The following is a 17,618-nucleotide window of genomic DNA, read 5'->3' as shown; positions in this document are numbered from 1 at the left end:
GGGTTCAGCAAAGAAAACAGAAATTCTATAACTTTATGGAAGATGGTTATATTCTACTTACTTTAAAACCAGCTTTTTTTTCTCCAATTTAATATCGTCTTTTAATTTTGTTTAGCGATATTTTGATTAGTTGTACATGGAGCCCGATTTTGACAGCAATTTTTGGAATGCTAAGTGCAAGTTTTCATTTATTTTCTATGACTAAAATGTAAACCATGCATAAGATTATAAAATAAGTATTACATGCTTTTAAAACATATTTTGTTACTATTTTCCACTTTTTTAAAAATAAAAAACTAAATGATAGTCATTTCCTTTCTAAATGTCATTGCTGCTTCACCTCTCACAGGAACTTAACCAGTAGTGTTAGGTTCCTGCCTAACCACACTCATGGAAATAGCAACATAGTTAAAAAAAAACGGTCAGATATTTCTGACAAGTAAGATTACTAATATCATTGATGATCTCACAATCCGTCACTAACCTGAAGATGATAAAAACATAATTTTTGCATACAACAAGCCGCAAACCTGTGAACTTTGAAACAGTAATATGATACCTCTACCCACACAGACAAAGCAATCGTTGAATTCGAGAAATAAAGTTATCTTTAATTAATTTTCATGTTAAAATCTGCTGATGACTTTTTCGGTCAATGTTTCATTAACTGATATTTAATTATAAGCAATCCTACAAAAAGTGACATGTTTGTGATAAATCTTCTATGCGGTAAAAAGAACTTTAGTAAGAAAACGAAAATAAAGCTATACGTGGGTGGAACGAAGTGCTTTCCGACCTGCTCTTTCCAGTTCTGACTTTTCATTGGTCACTTTGTTGTAGCTGGTGGGTATAGCGCAAATCTCTGTGACGTTTCCGTCCTCGCGCATAGCCTACTGCTCATATTCTCAACGTCAAACAGGGCTAGTCACGTGATTTTGGGACGATGTTCCTTATCTACAGTCTGCAGTAATAGTGAAAGTTGAATATTGGACGTATTCGCCCAGTTTTCTACACGTTTCTGCATGTGAGTTTTAGGAACAGCTGTGGGGCAATATTGTCATTGATACGGATGTCAAGCGAAGTGAGTGAAAGGAGGACCAGTTACCTCTCTTTGATGTGGACTATAAATGTATAATTGTAAATGTCATTTTGATATGAGGCACTTTCTATGTTGAAAAATATTGAGACATGTGTTACAAAATCTTGTATTGTAGAGATAATTTCTGCTATTTTATGGTCATTTGTTTACGAGACAAGTGCTAGATAAATTTCCAAGAATACTGACAGTCAGTGTACACATATTTGTACTATTTTAATATGCATATAAAATTTATAGATGAGAGTCTGATTAATTCCCTCCAATCTGTGCAGGTTCTCACACCCCTGTGTGTGTCTAAGTATTTCTGTATGAGACAGTTTTCTACACCATATGTACAGTAATTACAACATGTAATTAATTAGAACAGGGTCGACAATCTGAATCAGTGCAGTAGAAAACAACAAAAATATTGTTGGCTGTCAGTTCTTTTATTACGCCAAAATTCGAACACTGATCTTGTATTTTTTGTGTGTAGTGTATGGTTTTATTTTTCTGATGTGATCGAGAAAAAATGTTCTGCATATTTTATTTGTCTACAAAAAGAAGAAAATTTGAAAATAATAGTAGACAAGGAGATGGTTTATATCTTATGTTATTTACAACAACAGTTTCATAGTTCCAAATGGTTTTTTTTTCTTGGTACTTCGGCATCGTGTACAGTGTCACCGCGACGTAATTAATAACAGAGATTCGACAATACGAGCAAATACAATAGGAAACTTAAAAAAAAATACTGTTGGCTGTCACTTCTTATCCCGTTACCAAAAAATTGCAAATGAATTGAATCTGAGCTATGATACTGAGGTGAAAAAGCACAATACTATTGATCTTCACATCTTTAAGCCCACTTCAAGTCCTGGTATAAAATTATCAAGACGTCTGTAAAACGTTTCATTGTACTTCTGAAGGTGATCTATGTGTAGCAGTGATGTAATAACAATCAAAATAGGGTAAGCGCATTACGGGCTAAACTGCGCCGCCCCAAAATCAGTTCACTTGAGCTGCAGGAGATATTGGGGACAGTATTCTCGTTCTGCGCATCCGAATGCTCACGCCACAGATATTTATAGTCTACGGTCGAAACGTCAATCACTGTGCGTCAGATTTTGTGTAAAATCTTTGGTATCTTCTTGTGTAATGTGTATAGTTGTCAATGTGTGGGGGGGAGAAAAAGTGGTAGGTTAGTGTTTGTAGCATGTTTTGTTAGTTTTCACATGTGTTGCGGCAACAGTTACGGCAAGACGACGTAGCCAACTGGCATTTTTCTCTACACAGTTCCCGCCAGCCTTCGGTTCGTATGTTTGTCTTTTGAGAGCTAGCGTAATCACTCTGTCAATATTTGGTGTTTCAGACAGTGGAATTGGCCCATGTTACAAAACCGTTACATGTATGTTTACATGGAAAACCTGTCGATGGACACGAAGTGATGGAGGACGTCAGTAAATCAGTTGAAAGGGAGTGAGTGAAAGGAACTAAATTGGAGTAAAGGAATGTGAAAAACTGTCATATGCGGAAACGTCCAGCGTTGCAAGAAGCACACAGCAGAAAATAGCATGGTTTCTGTCCTTATTTTGTTAATCGCCCGTAAAAAATTTGGCGTAGAATTCGCTGTAGTAACAGAGTTGGTTCAAAATTCACGACACTGTCTTCGTATTCTTATTCAGATCCGTATCCTGATAATACATTGAATGTTTTAAAGATGCTAAGCAAGTGACTTAAAGGGAAATGTGTGCTTGATGCCTGTAAAGTGGTCGCATCCGAAAACTCATTCTCTCCAGCTAGGCCTCGGATCTTTATCTTCCTTCCTCCCTCGAAACCCACAAAAATGATCATTAAATCAGATTATTATGGATGGCACAAATGCGGGATTGCGAGACAGTTTTACCTAGGCGTATGCCCATAAAAATGATGATGATTGTTACACTACTTTGAATGACATAGAAGGAAAACAGAGTAGTTGCACACGAGGATGTCAAGAGTAATTTTTTGTTGCGTTATAAAAAAATACCTCCTGCGTCAGAATATACAAGACTGTTTTTTGGTTTTGTGTTGGTGAATCACCTTAAGACCTCAAAGTTTCTCTAGATAGACAGAAAAGGTTATGGAATATGTACGAATTTGGGGTAGTTGATCGTTCTGGTGTGTACTAAAATACCAATAGGTGGTTTTTCCGTTGTGGAACTTAATGTTGTTGAATGTACTATGTGATTTCGTTATTGCTAGAGAAAAGTGTATTTAATAAGAAGTGAATGTTGGCCACTAGCAACCTAGAACTAAGATTACGCTGCAGATCAGTCTGTCAACATCAATATTTTGTATTCAGTTTTGTTGGCTTCAGGAAACTATCACTATCCAGCCTAATCATCACCTTGGTCTGTGCTACAGATAAGATTATTACTTTTCGGAATAATTAATCACTCATATGTCAGTTGAGTCAACTGAACCTGCAGATACCAGATTTCGGCTGTGTTGCCTTAGTATAATGATTGTGGTGTGTTGCTTCATAAGTGTGCAAACACAAAGGGGGTGGAATGTTGACAATATTTCTTTTGCATCAATATTACATTTATAAATGTATGTTGTGGTGACAGATTGAGCTGCACAAGAGCCCAGGATCTAGGTTAGATTGGAAAATGTGAGTTTGATTGAGTTGTCAAAGCCAACGAACATGAATACAAATTCGTATGAGATGCGGACTTACTGATCTGTAGTATAACCTGAGTGCTAGGTTGGGTGGTGACATGTTTTGCTGTAAGTTGGTGAAGTGGTGTAGACTGCTTCTGTTAATCTGTAGATTCTAGCTGCCACTTATGTTTACGTCATAGATGTTTTTACTTTGACAGAGCACAAACTGCTAATAGTGCCTGAAATCAGTAATGCTAAATGTTTAGTATAAAGTACTAGGTAAAAACATCAGCTGGGTGGTTCAAATGGCTCTGAGCACTATGGGACTCAACTTCTGAGGTCATCAGTCCCCTAGAACTTAGAACTACTTAAACCTAACCAACCTAAGGACATCACACACATCCATTCCGAGGCAGGATTCGAACTTGTGACCGTAGTGGTCGCGCAGTTCCAGGCTGTGGCGCCTAGATCCACTCGGCCACCCCGGCTGGCTCAGCTGGGTGGAATAACAGGAAAAGCAGTGGCTTCTGGAAAGTAGCAACTGTGCATCTGATTTATACTTATTTATCTAGGTGTAATTTTCATAAATATCAATGTGAGTAGATTAGTGCTAGTCATAACTGTTGTTCATATGCTTTACGGTTGTAGGCTGCTGTGGCTGCTTCTGCTTATTAATGTTCTTCCTTAACCTGTACCAATCCATATAGACATCTCTTTAGAGATTGGATTCATGGAAAGGTGTAAATGAGTGAAAGCCAAGATTTCCAACAGGAAATGACAGTCAGACAGGTCAATTAGATTGGAGCCTCTGCATTGTTTGTGTAGTCTCCCATTATTTTGTTGAAAGAAACAGGATTGCTACTCCTTCATTGTTGCTTTGCACATTCATAGATGTTGTTTGCAGACTTGCTGGTCACACCACTCACCCTCATCACTGAGAATCTTGGCACATGCTTGAGAGGTGGCATTCAATTTGCATAATGCTGTTCAAATTGTGATGAAGGAATAAATTCACATCTCTAGATTTTAGCAGCAAGATATCGAAGCAATCTGGTATACCAACTAGAAACAGGCCTACATGGTCTTTACATTCTGATAGGCAAATGACAGTGGACGGGTAGCAGCACAACTGTATTGAGAAAAGCATCTGTATCGATAGGAGCTGCACTGTAAAGTGTTTATTATAATGTTTCATCATTTTGTGTGAGGCAGGCTTGTTTACAAAAATTGGTAACCATGAAAGATGGGTCCGCCCCATACATTAACAGGCATTGAACACTGTTGAATATGACCCCAGTATCAGCACCAGGCATGTGGACCACCAGCATGGAGTAAACAAGATTAAATTGTGGAACATTCTCCATGCCAGGTGCCACTATCTATGTATCACTTAAAATATTTGCAGGCTTTATTATGTATGGACTTGGCTCTATGGTGATGTTTTTGCCACTGGATTGTTGTGCAGGTCACCATGGTGCTGGGATTTCTTATCCACCATATTTACGGATGAGGTAACCTTTCTGATGGGTGGTATTGCCAGTCTTCACAACACCCATATCTGGGCTACAGAGAATTCCCATGTTATGGCGGACAGGGATTTTTGGCAACTTCCTCATGGTGGGACAATAGCCTTTCCACAACACCTCACAGGTCTGGCATCTCAGTGCTTATGTGGGAGGCCCTGGTCCTTTGCCTTCAGCAGTATGAAGGGTATTATTGTTGCTACTACATGTTGGTGCTCCAGCTCACTTCCACATATCTGTGCAGTAGCATGTCAACTACAGAACACTGTGTGGGCCCCCCAGGAGGCTTAAAATTCCTGTGTGTGTGTGTGTGTGTGTGTGTGTGTGTGTGTGTGTCAATTGCAGTGCTTACTTCCCTGTGCTGCAATTTTACTTTTTTCTATTATTTATTCTTTGACATATTCCCTGCTGACAACCTAGCTCGCTGGAAATACGGAAGCGTCCGATCCCGCCCGTCTGCTTTGACCCATGATGTCACAAATATGGCGGAAACAAAAACAAACACACACACTTTCCACAAGAAGCCTAATGACACTAACGGGACAAGCGCGGGAAATGGGGTGTTTTGGGTGGGGGGCAAACTAAATATAAACAAATTTAGACGCCTTGTGTAGCTACAACGTGTAAGTGAAGACAGCCATGCATGAATATCCGCCCACCTCCGCAGGGGTCGTAACCCCTGCAACCCATAGAAGATATAAAGATGCTTCAGTAGCTGATTAGTGTTTTTTGTCTTTTTTAAAAAAAATCTCACGGGATAGAACGAACAGATCAGAAAGATAAATATAATAAACTAAAACAGAAATTGGAGGAAACAGATAATTAAAATAAGTAATAAGTGTTTTTAAATTAAAAAAAAAAATCTCAAGAGATAGAACGAACAGATCAGAAAAGTAAATAAAATAAGATAAAACAGAACTGGAGACAGCCACAATCAAACCAAACTCCGCGCCGTCATGACGTCACACACGACAACACCCTTACGTCACGGGTCAAAGCCGACGCGTGGGATCGGACGCTTCTGTCGACCCTAGCTCGCTTATAGGGTGTAGAGTATGGCTTTTCTTACTTTGTTCCCTTTATTTCACTCCACATATTTTAATGAACTTTTGTTTAGTCTGCACATCTGTATTCTGCCCCCACCTTTTCAATTTTTTTTTTGCCAGTTGTGTGGGGGATGTTGGCCTATACCCAAATGGTAACCAGTCCACATGGGGCGAGGGGTTGTCAGGTACCTGTATGGTTTTAGTTCCATGACCACACACGGATTTGTATCCAATCTGTCACCTCCATGTGCATCCCAAGGAGCAGCGGCTGCCTTTGGTGGTACCAGGACGTGGCACTGGCTGTCATGCCAGGTGACCTTTGCTCTTGCTGGGTGGCATGAATTGGGAGAACCCTCACTCAGAATAGGCTCCATTGTGTCAGACGTATTCTGTCCTGAAGGTACCAGAGTTATCAGCAGGTGGCTGTGAGGCCCTAGCAGTCTCTTTGGACAGACTCCAGTTCAATGCCATACATGGCTACATCCTGCCAGGAAAACAAAACAAAGTAGCATGCAGACAGTTATTCCCCCTCAGTTCATTTTTTTAAACCTAAATAGATAGTGTACTTTCTCTCTGCTAGACCTATGTTTTTTTATGGAGAATAATTTAAACTTGTATTGTTAATTCCCTTTCCTTAGCAAGTTATGAGGTGGTTCCATCTTAATTAAGACACCAAATCCTACCCAGTGACAGGTGTTACTATCCTGTAAACAACTTGGTGATATATACCTGTTGCCATCACACACCATGAGGACTTCGTCATATGAGAATTAATGTTTCACTGGGACCTAGTGCTGTAGGCAGACAAAAAATGACACAAACAGAGGTGAGGGAGCTGTTTCATATGCCGTGTACTTTCAGACTTGCAAGATAGAATTGGCATATTCATCCTTGCTTTTGACGAGGATTCATTTGCATAAGAGGTCAAAATCACATTACTGCTGTGATGTGAAGTGTATTTTTCACCCCTAATTTGGTATTTTAAATGCGAGCACTTCAGTCAGATGTCTTCTTGATGTACCTGTGACCCAGATTGTGGGGACTTTGGCTAGCCACTTCACAAACATCCACCATGGGTGCTAGATCACTGCAAGTGTGTACCTAATTTGTGTGGTGTTCTCAGCTACTGTATGTGACAGAGAGGATGAATAAACTGCGCAGAAAAGTTAGTGAAGATGACCAACACCATCTCACTTGATGACAGCGCACAAATCAGATGGGTGTGCAAAGGCCTAGAAATTCCATTGATTGAAGTCTTGATGCTCTTTCACATGTCTAACACTCAGTTATGACATTCCTTACCCAGTTGGGTGGAATTGGCCCATTACTCGTTCTCTCAGTGCTCACTCACTAGTGACTGAGACTGAGCCATGTGGGTAGCGAGTGATGAGGACGACTGCCATTCAGTTGACTCTCCATGCAGATGGAGTGCCCTGGTGTTTGCTGTAACCTGTCTGTGTCAATTGTGGAAGTGACTACCCTCTCCTCCCCAATCCCATAAATGTGCTAACCTATTTGAGAAATGCAAAATTCAGGAACTGAAGGTCACTTGAAGGTTGGAAAAAAATGATTGATTGATTGATTGAGTTCAATCTGTGACAATGACCTTCATCTCTACTGTTTCCAGGTCATCAGCATTATCTGGCATGTTTACTCCCTCAGCACAAAGATCTGATAGTCACGCCTATTAACTTGACCATGGGGGCCACTTGTCACATGGTTCCTGTGGCACTATCCTCCGTAATCATTTCCTTCAACCAGCTGGAGAAACGTCTGCTTGTCATAGCCCTTCCCCCACCCCTCTCTCCATAGGAACTTCTCCCTGGAAATCCACAGATCAGAGACCCTACACCATCCAGTGGCTGCAGGAGCGACGGACAGTGGATCTCAAGGCTGCCTGCTCTTCTTCTGTTCGTACCCCACCACCGCAGATAAGCTCTCACAAGAAACCTGACATCCATCATTGTGAAAGAGGAGGAGGAGGAGGAGAAGAAGAAGAAGAAGAAGAAGAAGAAGAAGAAGAAATCTTGGGAGATGGCTACCCCATTGACACTGGAGGTGAATTCCCCCACATTGTTGGATGCCGAATTGATGATGATCCACCCCTCACTAGTAGCACAGTGATCCTGGCCCCTTCAAATCTAACCGGGACTTCCTCAGTGTGATGATCCAATGGAGCTACAATGAATATTACTGTCACAAGCTGGAACTACACCACCTTATTTTCTTCTCATTTGCAATTTACATTACTGTTCAAGAAACATGCTTCACTGATAACCATTACACAACACACTGTGATTATTTTGCATCCTTTCAGTACCATGCTGGTGCAGAGGGGGCATCTGGAAGGGTTGTACATTGGTTTGTACAAATTTCATCTGTGATTGGATTACTCTTCATTGCATGTTGGAAGCGCTAGTGGTGCAGGTGCAAAACACCTCAATGATCACCATGTGCAATATTTATGTACCTCCAGGCAAGCTACTTACGTATACTGAATTGTCGACATTAATCCAAGTACTTTCTCCTCTATTCTCCTTTTTTTGGGGATTTCAGTTCACACCACTCTATAGGGAAGCACCACCTTCGTCTGGCAAGGGCTTTCTGATTGATCAACTTCTTTCCAATCTTGGTCTGTCTCCCCTCAATGACGGTACTCTATCTACTTCAGAATGCCTGTGGTACCTTTTTGGCTATTGACTTTACAATCTCTTACCTCAATTGCATGGCTTCCCTACTTTGGTCACACCGACAATGGTCTTGCAACAGTGATCACTTTCCAGTGACCCTGTCACTTCCATGTCACTGCCCAATGGACCAATTGTCACATTGGGCATTTCAAAGGCCCAACTGGCCTTTTATACCTCTGCTGTCACCTTTGCCCTCTGTCTGTCACATTGCATTGATGATATTGTGAAATATCTCTCTGAGGTGATTACTTGCACCACTGGAACTGCAATTCATCTTTCTACAGGCCCCTACCGCCACCCTCTGATGCCATGATGAACCAAAGATATTCTGAGAGCTATAGAGGATCATTGAAAGGTCTTGCAACATCTTAAACAACATCCTTCACAACCACCATCCTTGCTTTTAAGCTTCTTTGTAATAAGGCTCGTTACCTAATTAAACACTGTGAGACAGAACATTTCCTTGTCCTTCACTGACTGGGAACTGCTTCAGGCTCTTGAGCTGTCATGAATGTGGCCCCTGGTCCTGGTTCGGTACCTGCATAATCGTGTGAGCTGCCACTGACTGGGAACTGCTTCAGGCTCTTGAGCTGTCATGAATACAGCCATCAGCCTTGATTAGGTACCTGCATAATTAAGTGATCCAACATCCGACTGTTGCAGGTTCCATCTGCTCAGGGTCTTCAACAATATTTGGCTAGTAGGCACTTCCCCTTTGCAGTGGCAGACATTATCATGGTCCCAATCCTTAAACCAGGCAAAAGACCAACATTCATGAAAGCTACCAATCAGTTATCACTGAACTGCTTGAAAGGATTGTAGCCCAACAACTATGCTGGGTCTTTGAATCAAGGGACTTTTTTTCCCCCCACATCAGTGTCGTTTCTGGGAGGGATGGTCCACAACCATCAGCTTAGGTTGTAAACAGCAATGTTTTTAAATGCCAGTACTTCATTGCAATCTCTTTTTAGCTGTGTCAGGCATGCAACACTGCTTGGCCCCATCACTTTTTTGCCCGCATCTCGTGGTCGTGCGGTAGCATTCTTGCTTCCCACGCCCGGGTTCCCGGGTTCGATTCCCGGCGGGGTCGGGGATTTTCTCTGCCTCGTGATGGCTGTGTTTTGTGTGCTGTCCTTAGGTTAGTTAGGTTTAAGTAGTTCTAAGTTCTAGGGGACTGATGACCATAGCAGTTAAGTCCCATAGTGCTCAGAGCCATTTGAACCATTTGAACCCCATCACTTTTACTTACTCTCCATAATAGCGGCTTTTGAGGGTCCTTACTGATTTTTATTCATAAATTTTAATCCCACCGCTTGTTTTGGGTTAAAGTTGGTACATCACTCAGCTCTTATTGAGTCCAAAAGAACGGTGTCCTGCAGGACTCCATGCTGAGTGTTAAACTCATCCTTATCACTATCAATGGGCTAGTGACCTCCATCAGACCACTTCTAACCACCATGTTGTATGTAGACTACTTCTGTGTTTGGTACAGCTCCCAGTCTGTAACCATGGCTGAATGCCAGCTAGAGTGCCACCTGAAAGGCTTCTGCTTGGACACTTTCCTGTAACTTCCATTTGTCTCTTGTGTGTGTGGGGGGGAAACAAGTCTTCCATTTCTACCATCACACTACAGTCCGTCCTCACTCGGAATTCTGGGTACCCGGCAATTGGGCATTGCTGCAGTGTTTGAACTTTTAGGGTTGCTCTTTGATAAAAGGCTGACATGGCTGCCGGTATTCATCAACTGAAGTCTAGCTGCATGCGAAAACATAAGTCTCTCCACAGCCTTGCCCACACCTCTTGGGGTGCAGATATTTACGGGCCCGGGTCTTATCCCAGTCAAACTTTGGTTTCCAGGTTTATGACTCAGTAGCTTCTACAGCTTTGAAATTGCTGGATCCAGTCCACCATTGGTGGCTTCTGGACTAGTCCTGTAGATAGTCATCTTGCCAAAGCACAGATAATCCCTCTTCATTTCTGATGGTACTGACTCTTGCTGACTTATGCAATTACCAACCGGACAATTTCCTAATAATCCAACTTATAATTTTTTATGTGAGGGGCATTGACCCCTGACACCCACCCTCAGGCAGGATTACTGGTTAGAATGCAGTTTGAGGGCCTCTGCCGTGATCTGTCTATCATCCTAAGAATGTGCTCCTTTTGTTTCGTTCATACCCCCCTCAGTTAGCAAACAGACCATGAGTTAGGACCAATCTATTTCAAGTACCTAAAGTTGTTCCCATGACCTTTCGGCATGCCACCCCTATGCCCCATCCCCTAACCTTGTGGGTTCTGGGACTGGAATAGACCTGAGATATTCCTGCCTGTCATAAGAGTCAACTGAGAGGAGTCTTCTGCTTTTTGGCCTGATCAGTAATGGTCCCCTTTTAGGGTTTGACTTCCACCCTTTCCAAATTCTACAGAAGTGCATGTCATTTGGGGAAGGACACCGTACGTGGTGCATCATTTATCCATTGTGTGCTGAGATCATTTGCACCTAATGTTGTCATGACTCTCCATTTCCATCTGTAATCCAGCTGTTTGTGTGAGGACATTTTACAGGGTGCGTAATCTACATCCCTTGATCACTGTCATCTTCTGCGCACATGATGAAAATGGATCTTTTCACACCCAGTATCCAGCGTAGTAGCCAGTCCGCCAGTCCATTGTGGAGGAGTCGTCATGTACCCTGTTGGTTGTAGCCCTCTTAACAACACAGGGATCGCACTGCTGATGCCTGAGCTGCAAACTCCCACGTATGCCAAGGAGTAGATGTCTGTCCTCTTGGAGCATCAGGACTCCTGACAACGGACATTGTGCCAAGTGGCCTTTGCTGTGGCTGGGTGGCATCCTTGGGGAGAGCACCTGATTAGAGTGGATGGCATCAGGGCGAATGACCCGAAATGAAGCCAACCGGGTCATTTTTTGTTGGTGGCTGATTGGCCCCAGCAGTCTCTAAGAAGAGAGGCTAAAGTTCAGTGCTGAGAAGTATGACCCCCAATTGTTTCCCCCCATAGCTACACCATGGGAGCAACATAGGGCTACAGAAACAAGAGGGCCTTATTTGCCTCAATATTTAGTTTTCTCCTTTCTAGCTACAAAGCCTCTATTTTTTATTGAAAATCTGGAGGATAAGTTTGGGATTGTGGCAGCATTACCCAGAATGAGAAATGGGTCAGTCCTGATGAAGGCGGCATCCAAAGCCCAGTCATGGGTGCTGCTTGTGTGTGACAAGCTGGGTGATATTCCCATTTAGGCACTCCCCATAAAAGCCTAAACCTGGTCCAGGGGCTTATGTTTCATGGAGACCTCCTATTGCAGTCGAACGAGGAGTTACACACCAATTTATAATGATGGGGTATTCACTTCATCTGCTGTGTCTGTAGGGGACCGAAAGGTAATAAGAATTGCTACCACTGCCTTCATCTTTGCCTTTGAGGATGATTTGTTGCCAGAAAAGGTGAAGGTGATGGTGTACCGATGTGACATAAAACCATATGTCCTCCCCCTATGCGGTGCTTTAAGTGCTGTAAATTTGGGCACATGTCTTCCCGGTGCAATTCCAGTGCCATATGTGGAGATTGTGGATGTATGGAGTACAGGACCCTGGACCGGCTGACTTACCAAAAGGTCAAAAAGAAATATGACTAGTTGAACCCCATTCGATTGACATCCTCCTATGCTGCAGCTATGACGATGTCGCCCTTGCTGGTGATGGTAGTTCGCTCGTCTCTGCCTTGTTCAGTGAGCCCTCAGGGCAACCTGACTACATCCCCCCCCCCTCCCCATTGGTGGTTGGAGGCACTTCTTCTTTCGTTACTTCAAAGCACTTACTTTGGGAGCTGTGCCGTCCCCCCCCCCCCCTCCCTCCAAATGCCAAGGACATCAGTCCCCTCCCCTCAGTTGGAGAAGTAGCTGCCTCCTGCTCCTCTCGCATGGAAGGGGTTTCTTGGGACTGTACCTTCCAAGGTCGTCATCCCCCCCCTCCCGCCATGCAATAGTGGACATCAGCCACTGGCTGAAGGAGCCACAAGCTACTGGTCAAAGGGCCTCACACTATTCATCAGTTCATGAAGCTACTTCAGAGAAGCCCTCCCAACAAGCCCCTAAAGAGAAGCGAGAGGGCAAAAAAATGGAGTAGTAGCCTGGTAAGAAACAAGAAACTCGGGTGGCCTCTACATCACCACCACCACCACCACCACCACTTGGTACTAGTTCTGTGTCTAAGGACAAGGTGGAGAGCTTCCCCCAAGGACCTAGATCTCGCTGACACCTCAGCAGTGATTGTCATAGATACAAGCACTGAACCAGTGGCCGCAGATGACCCTGAGGCATAAACTGCCCTCTTGGTCCCTTCATGCCTTTCCATACTATAGAAAGCGTCATCCTCCAGTGGAATTGTGCTGGTTTTCTTCCCCCACCTGGCTGAGTTACAACAGCTCTTAAGGAGAGACATTGATAAAAAAACACACACTATTTCAAAAATGCAACAAATGCACAGTTTTGGAGATAGGGCAATGAAATTTTGTACCACGCTTTACTTGACAGTTACACATTTACATATAAAATCCTTTGATTATATATATCCAACTTTTTTTTTAATGAAATTTGAAGTTTGATCAAAAAAAAAATGTATGTTCCATTTTCTCAAAGTATCCAAGAGATTTCTACAAAAATTTCTCTGTTTAATCTCTTTATATGTTGTAAGCTTCTCTCATGAGGTTTTTGGAATAGGTCAAATAGAATTTTCATATTTTTTAAAATTATAATTCCGTAAGTACAATTTTAAATTCATGCAAAATTTCAAGCACTTTGCCCCATATTTCAGCTTGCAATCAGAATTTCAAAATTTGCTCGTGAAGCAATGTTTAATAGATTTACTGAAATATGTGTACAAAATTTCATAATTCTAGCATTTATAGAATCTGAGAAGAAGGTACATAAACTTTAAGTAAACACAATTTAAAGTTCAACCTAACTTTTTTCCTTATTTCACTTCTTCAGAAGGCATCACATTTGTACTCTGGGTCGTCTTTCCCTTCAAGGCTTCTCTTCTGGTTTCTTGTTGTCTGTCTTCTTTCCTTTACTGGGTCTTCAACAGAATTTTCAGCTGCAGAGATGCAGCCTCATTGCTGGTTTGTTGTCGTTTCTCACATCTTCCATTCACTAACTTATTCAAACGCAATTTATCCAGTTTTTTATACACTCTTTGTGATCGTGGCATAACTGAATGAAGAAAGAATCAAACAGTTGTTTGAATATTGTAATCTCTGTCCACTGTTCTATTTTACCCCTCTACTTCTCCTTTCACCACCAAGGTAATTTCTGGATGGAGTAGCATATGTCCGGCTAATACATTTCTTGTTCTGTTAATGGTTTCCAGACAGGTCTTCCGACGTCTACTCTTTTTTTATAGTTTCATTTAGTATTTTATGTGCCCACTTAATTTTTTAATTTCTTCTATACTGTCACAGTTCAAATGCTTTTGGTTTCTTCTTCACAGATTTCTAATAGTGCACATTTCACTTCCCTGGAAGAGCTCTCTTATTGAAGAAATCTTCCTTCACATGTGCCAGTCTAACTCCGCTACTTTCCTTGGTTAACACATTCTAAGTAATCTTGCTTTCTAGATTGGACAATTCATTCACTTCTTCCACTACAGTGTTGGATGGTTGGACATTAACGGACTAAACAGTGGGGTCATCTGTTCCTTAGTCAAGAAGGAGTTTATCTGAAGTAAGTGAGGTCTGCCAAAAATATTAGCGAATTATGGAAGTATGTAGGAATAGCAAAGGCGAGGAACTGAAATCAATGTTGATGCCAGAGCTGAAAAATAATATTAGGAGTTTATATGAGTCTGACCACTGAGGAGGTCAGAGCAGACAAGGGTTCTCTCAGGTCTCATCTGTGGCAAAAGAAATCCTACCTGTATCAGACTTCTTTCACCCCCCCCCCCCCCCCCCCCCCTCCCCCAGCCAACCTAATTAAGAGCAAAGACAGTTACAGAGTAAATGCGTTGTAGCTGGAAGATTCTTAATAGTAAAAATGAGGAAGTTAGAAATATCATGGACATCAGTTGGACTGATAAAGAAGTGAAATAAGGAAAAAAGTTAGGTTGAACAGTTGTATAAATCTCCAAAGCAAAAAAAGAATTGCTTTGTCGTAAACGATGCAGCTAGTTTGTTATTGTTTATAAGATACGGAACAGAGACAAAGATGATCTATAAAACCAAAGAGTATGTATCACAGCCTTCTAGATGTATCCCACACACGTTTGGTTGAAAGGAATACACAGAATCGTTGTTCACTGAGCTGCTATTGAAGTGCTGCTTCAAAACGTAGGCATGGCAGGGAGGCCGCATCACACTTTTAATTAATTTTCAAGCACTTCGGATGCAATTCAAACTTTGGGAACTTATTGTCCATGAGTTGTACTAACAAATAAAAAATAAATTGATAATTGACATTTTTGGTCAATTTCATCAACGTCCGCCCTTAAGCATTACGTTTGCTTTCTGTTTTTCAGCAGTGCAGACCCCTGCTCTTCATGGCTATCAGGGGTATTACAAAAATAATAATGTCTGTAACAGGATGTCAAGTATGTCCCGTTACCTGTGCCCCTTACCAATGGCCCCTCAGTCACACCTAGAAGCTGTGGTTGTCAGGGTGAGGATAACGCAGGAAATCACCACCTCCAACATCTACTTTCCTGCTGATAGTGAGGTACACAAAATGTATTGGCTGCACTAATTTCTCAACCCCACCCCAACTTTCCTACTTTTGTGTGATTTCACGACCCACAACCCTTTATGGGGTGGAACGAAGATTACTGGCCATGGTGAAGAGTTGAGCATCTACTAACTCAATTCGATCTTTGCCTCCTAAAATACAGATGCCCCCACTCATTTTAGTGTGGCACATGGCACATGCTCGACCATTGATCTCTGTTTATAGTCCTGGCCTTCTACCATCTGTACACTGCGCAGAGCTCACGATGATTTATGTGGTAGTGACCACTTTCTGCTCTTGCCTCTACTATCACTATTGGATCTCCATTCCTTGGTAACATCGATGTGGCGATCCACGATGTTACTACAGCCATTGCTTCTGCAGCTGAATCGACAACCCTTAGTTCCTCAGGTGGCCCCTGGCAGAAGACATTGCATTGGTGATCACCAGATATCGCTGTGGCCATTATAGAGCATAGTGGGCTCTCCAACTTCATAAGTGGCACCCATCAATGGAGCACCTCATTGCATTCAAACTGCTTTGTGCCAGGGTCTGTCAAATAATCAGAAGATGGAAGTGGGAGTGTTGTGAACAGTACATCTCCACCATCGGAACACAAAGGTTTGGACTAAGATAAGGTGCCTTTATGGATATCAGACACCTGCTGGTATACTTGGGATTTCCTTAAATAGAGCTATCTATACCGATCCAGATGCAATCACAGAGCATTTTTCTGAGCATTATGATCGAACCTCTGCATCTGAGACCATGCCATCTTTTGTACCCTAAAAGTGGGTGGAATAAAAGTGCTTATCCTTTACTACATGACATCTTTAGTCATTCAGTACTCTGTTTGGTGAATATGCCCTTGCACATTGTCCTGACACAACCTCTGTGCCAGACCATGTCCATCCCCAAATGATTAAACATTTATCAGCGGATTACCAGCATCACATCCTTGCCATCTTCCGTTGCATCTGGAGCGATGGCGAATTCTCACTTCAGTGGCGAGAAAGTATCATTGTTCCAGTGCTAAAACCTGTTAAGAGCCTGCTAGACACAGCAACCTTCTGTGCAAGCTGCTCAAACATATGATGAGCTGACGGTTGTGTTGGCTCTTTCAGTCTCGGGGCCTTCTGGCTCCCCATCAGGCTGGTTTCTGCCAAGGTCAGTTCACCACCGACAACTTAGTATGGAGTCTGCCATACGAATAGCCTTTTCCCACTGTCATCACCGCACTGCCATCTTTTTTGACCTGACAAAAGCCTATGACACCACTTGGCGACACCACGTGCTCATTACATTAAGTGAGTGGAGTCTCCAGTCGAACTCGTGATTTTTATACAGAACTTCTTGAGGCTCCTCACCTTCAGAGTTAGTCTGTGCTTCACTCAGGTCCCACCATACCCAAGAGAATGCGGTCCCACAGGGCTCTCACACACGCACAGCTCGCCTAAACATCCAAATCACCATCTACTTTTCCCTAATATGGCAATCCACCTCCTGCAATGACAGCCCAGTTCGGGGATAAAATTGCAGTCTGTGTCCGGTCCCTTATTTCTCTGCCATCTCTCCTCCGGCTCCACTGACATGCACCTCCGTGGTGTATATCTCGGCCACAGCTTTGTCTGCACCAGTCGCAAGTTCCAAAAGCCTCAGTTCATCCTGCAGCCTCCGCCGCCTATTTCTCTCTATTTTTGACGCGTTCCAGCATTCAGAGGTAGTTTACACTGATGGCTTGATGGTTGATGATTACATTGGCTTTGCTTATGCTCATCCAGGACACGATGACTTGCTCTTCTTGCCAGATGGCTGCAATGTTTTCACTGCAGAGCTGGTAACCATCTCGTGCTGTTGAGTATATCCTTTCCTGTGCCAGGGAGTCCTTCCTCATTTGTAGCGA

General features: G+C 42.6%; 1 protein-coding gene across 6 annotated transcripts in view; it reads left to right on the top strand.

Moving 5' to 3' along the window:
* The first annotated feature begins 2,203 nt into the window (after positions 1-2,203).
* The window catches only part of LOC126191098 (sorting nexin-24-like), a 96,597-nt gene continuing 81,182 nt past the window's right edge, over positions 2,204-17,618 (top strand). For 3 of the 6 annotated variants that reach the window (XM_049931834.1, XM_049931830.1, XM_049931829.1), the window contains exon 1: positions 2,214-2,390. The gene's annotated coding sequence lies outside the window, so the exon portion shown is untranslated. Of the gene's footprint in view, positions 2,391-17,618 lie in introns of all 6 variants that reach the window. The other 3 variants (XM_049931831.1, XM_049931828.1, XM_049931833.1) reach the window with 3 other exon arrangements.

Source organism: Schistocerca cancellata, chromosome 6 (genome assembly GCF_023864275.1).
Source record: "Schistocerca cancellata isolate TAMUIC-IGC-003103 chromosome 6, iqSchCanc2.1, whole genome shotgun sequence".
NCBI classification, from domain to species: Eukaryota; Metazoa; Arthropoda; class Insecta; order Orthoptera; family Acrididae; genus Schistocerca; species Schistocerca cancellata.
This window is presented reverse-complemented; position numbering and strand designations above follow the sequence as displayed.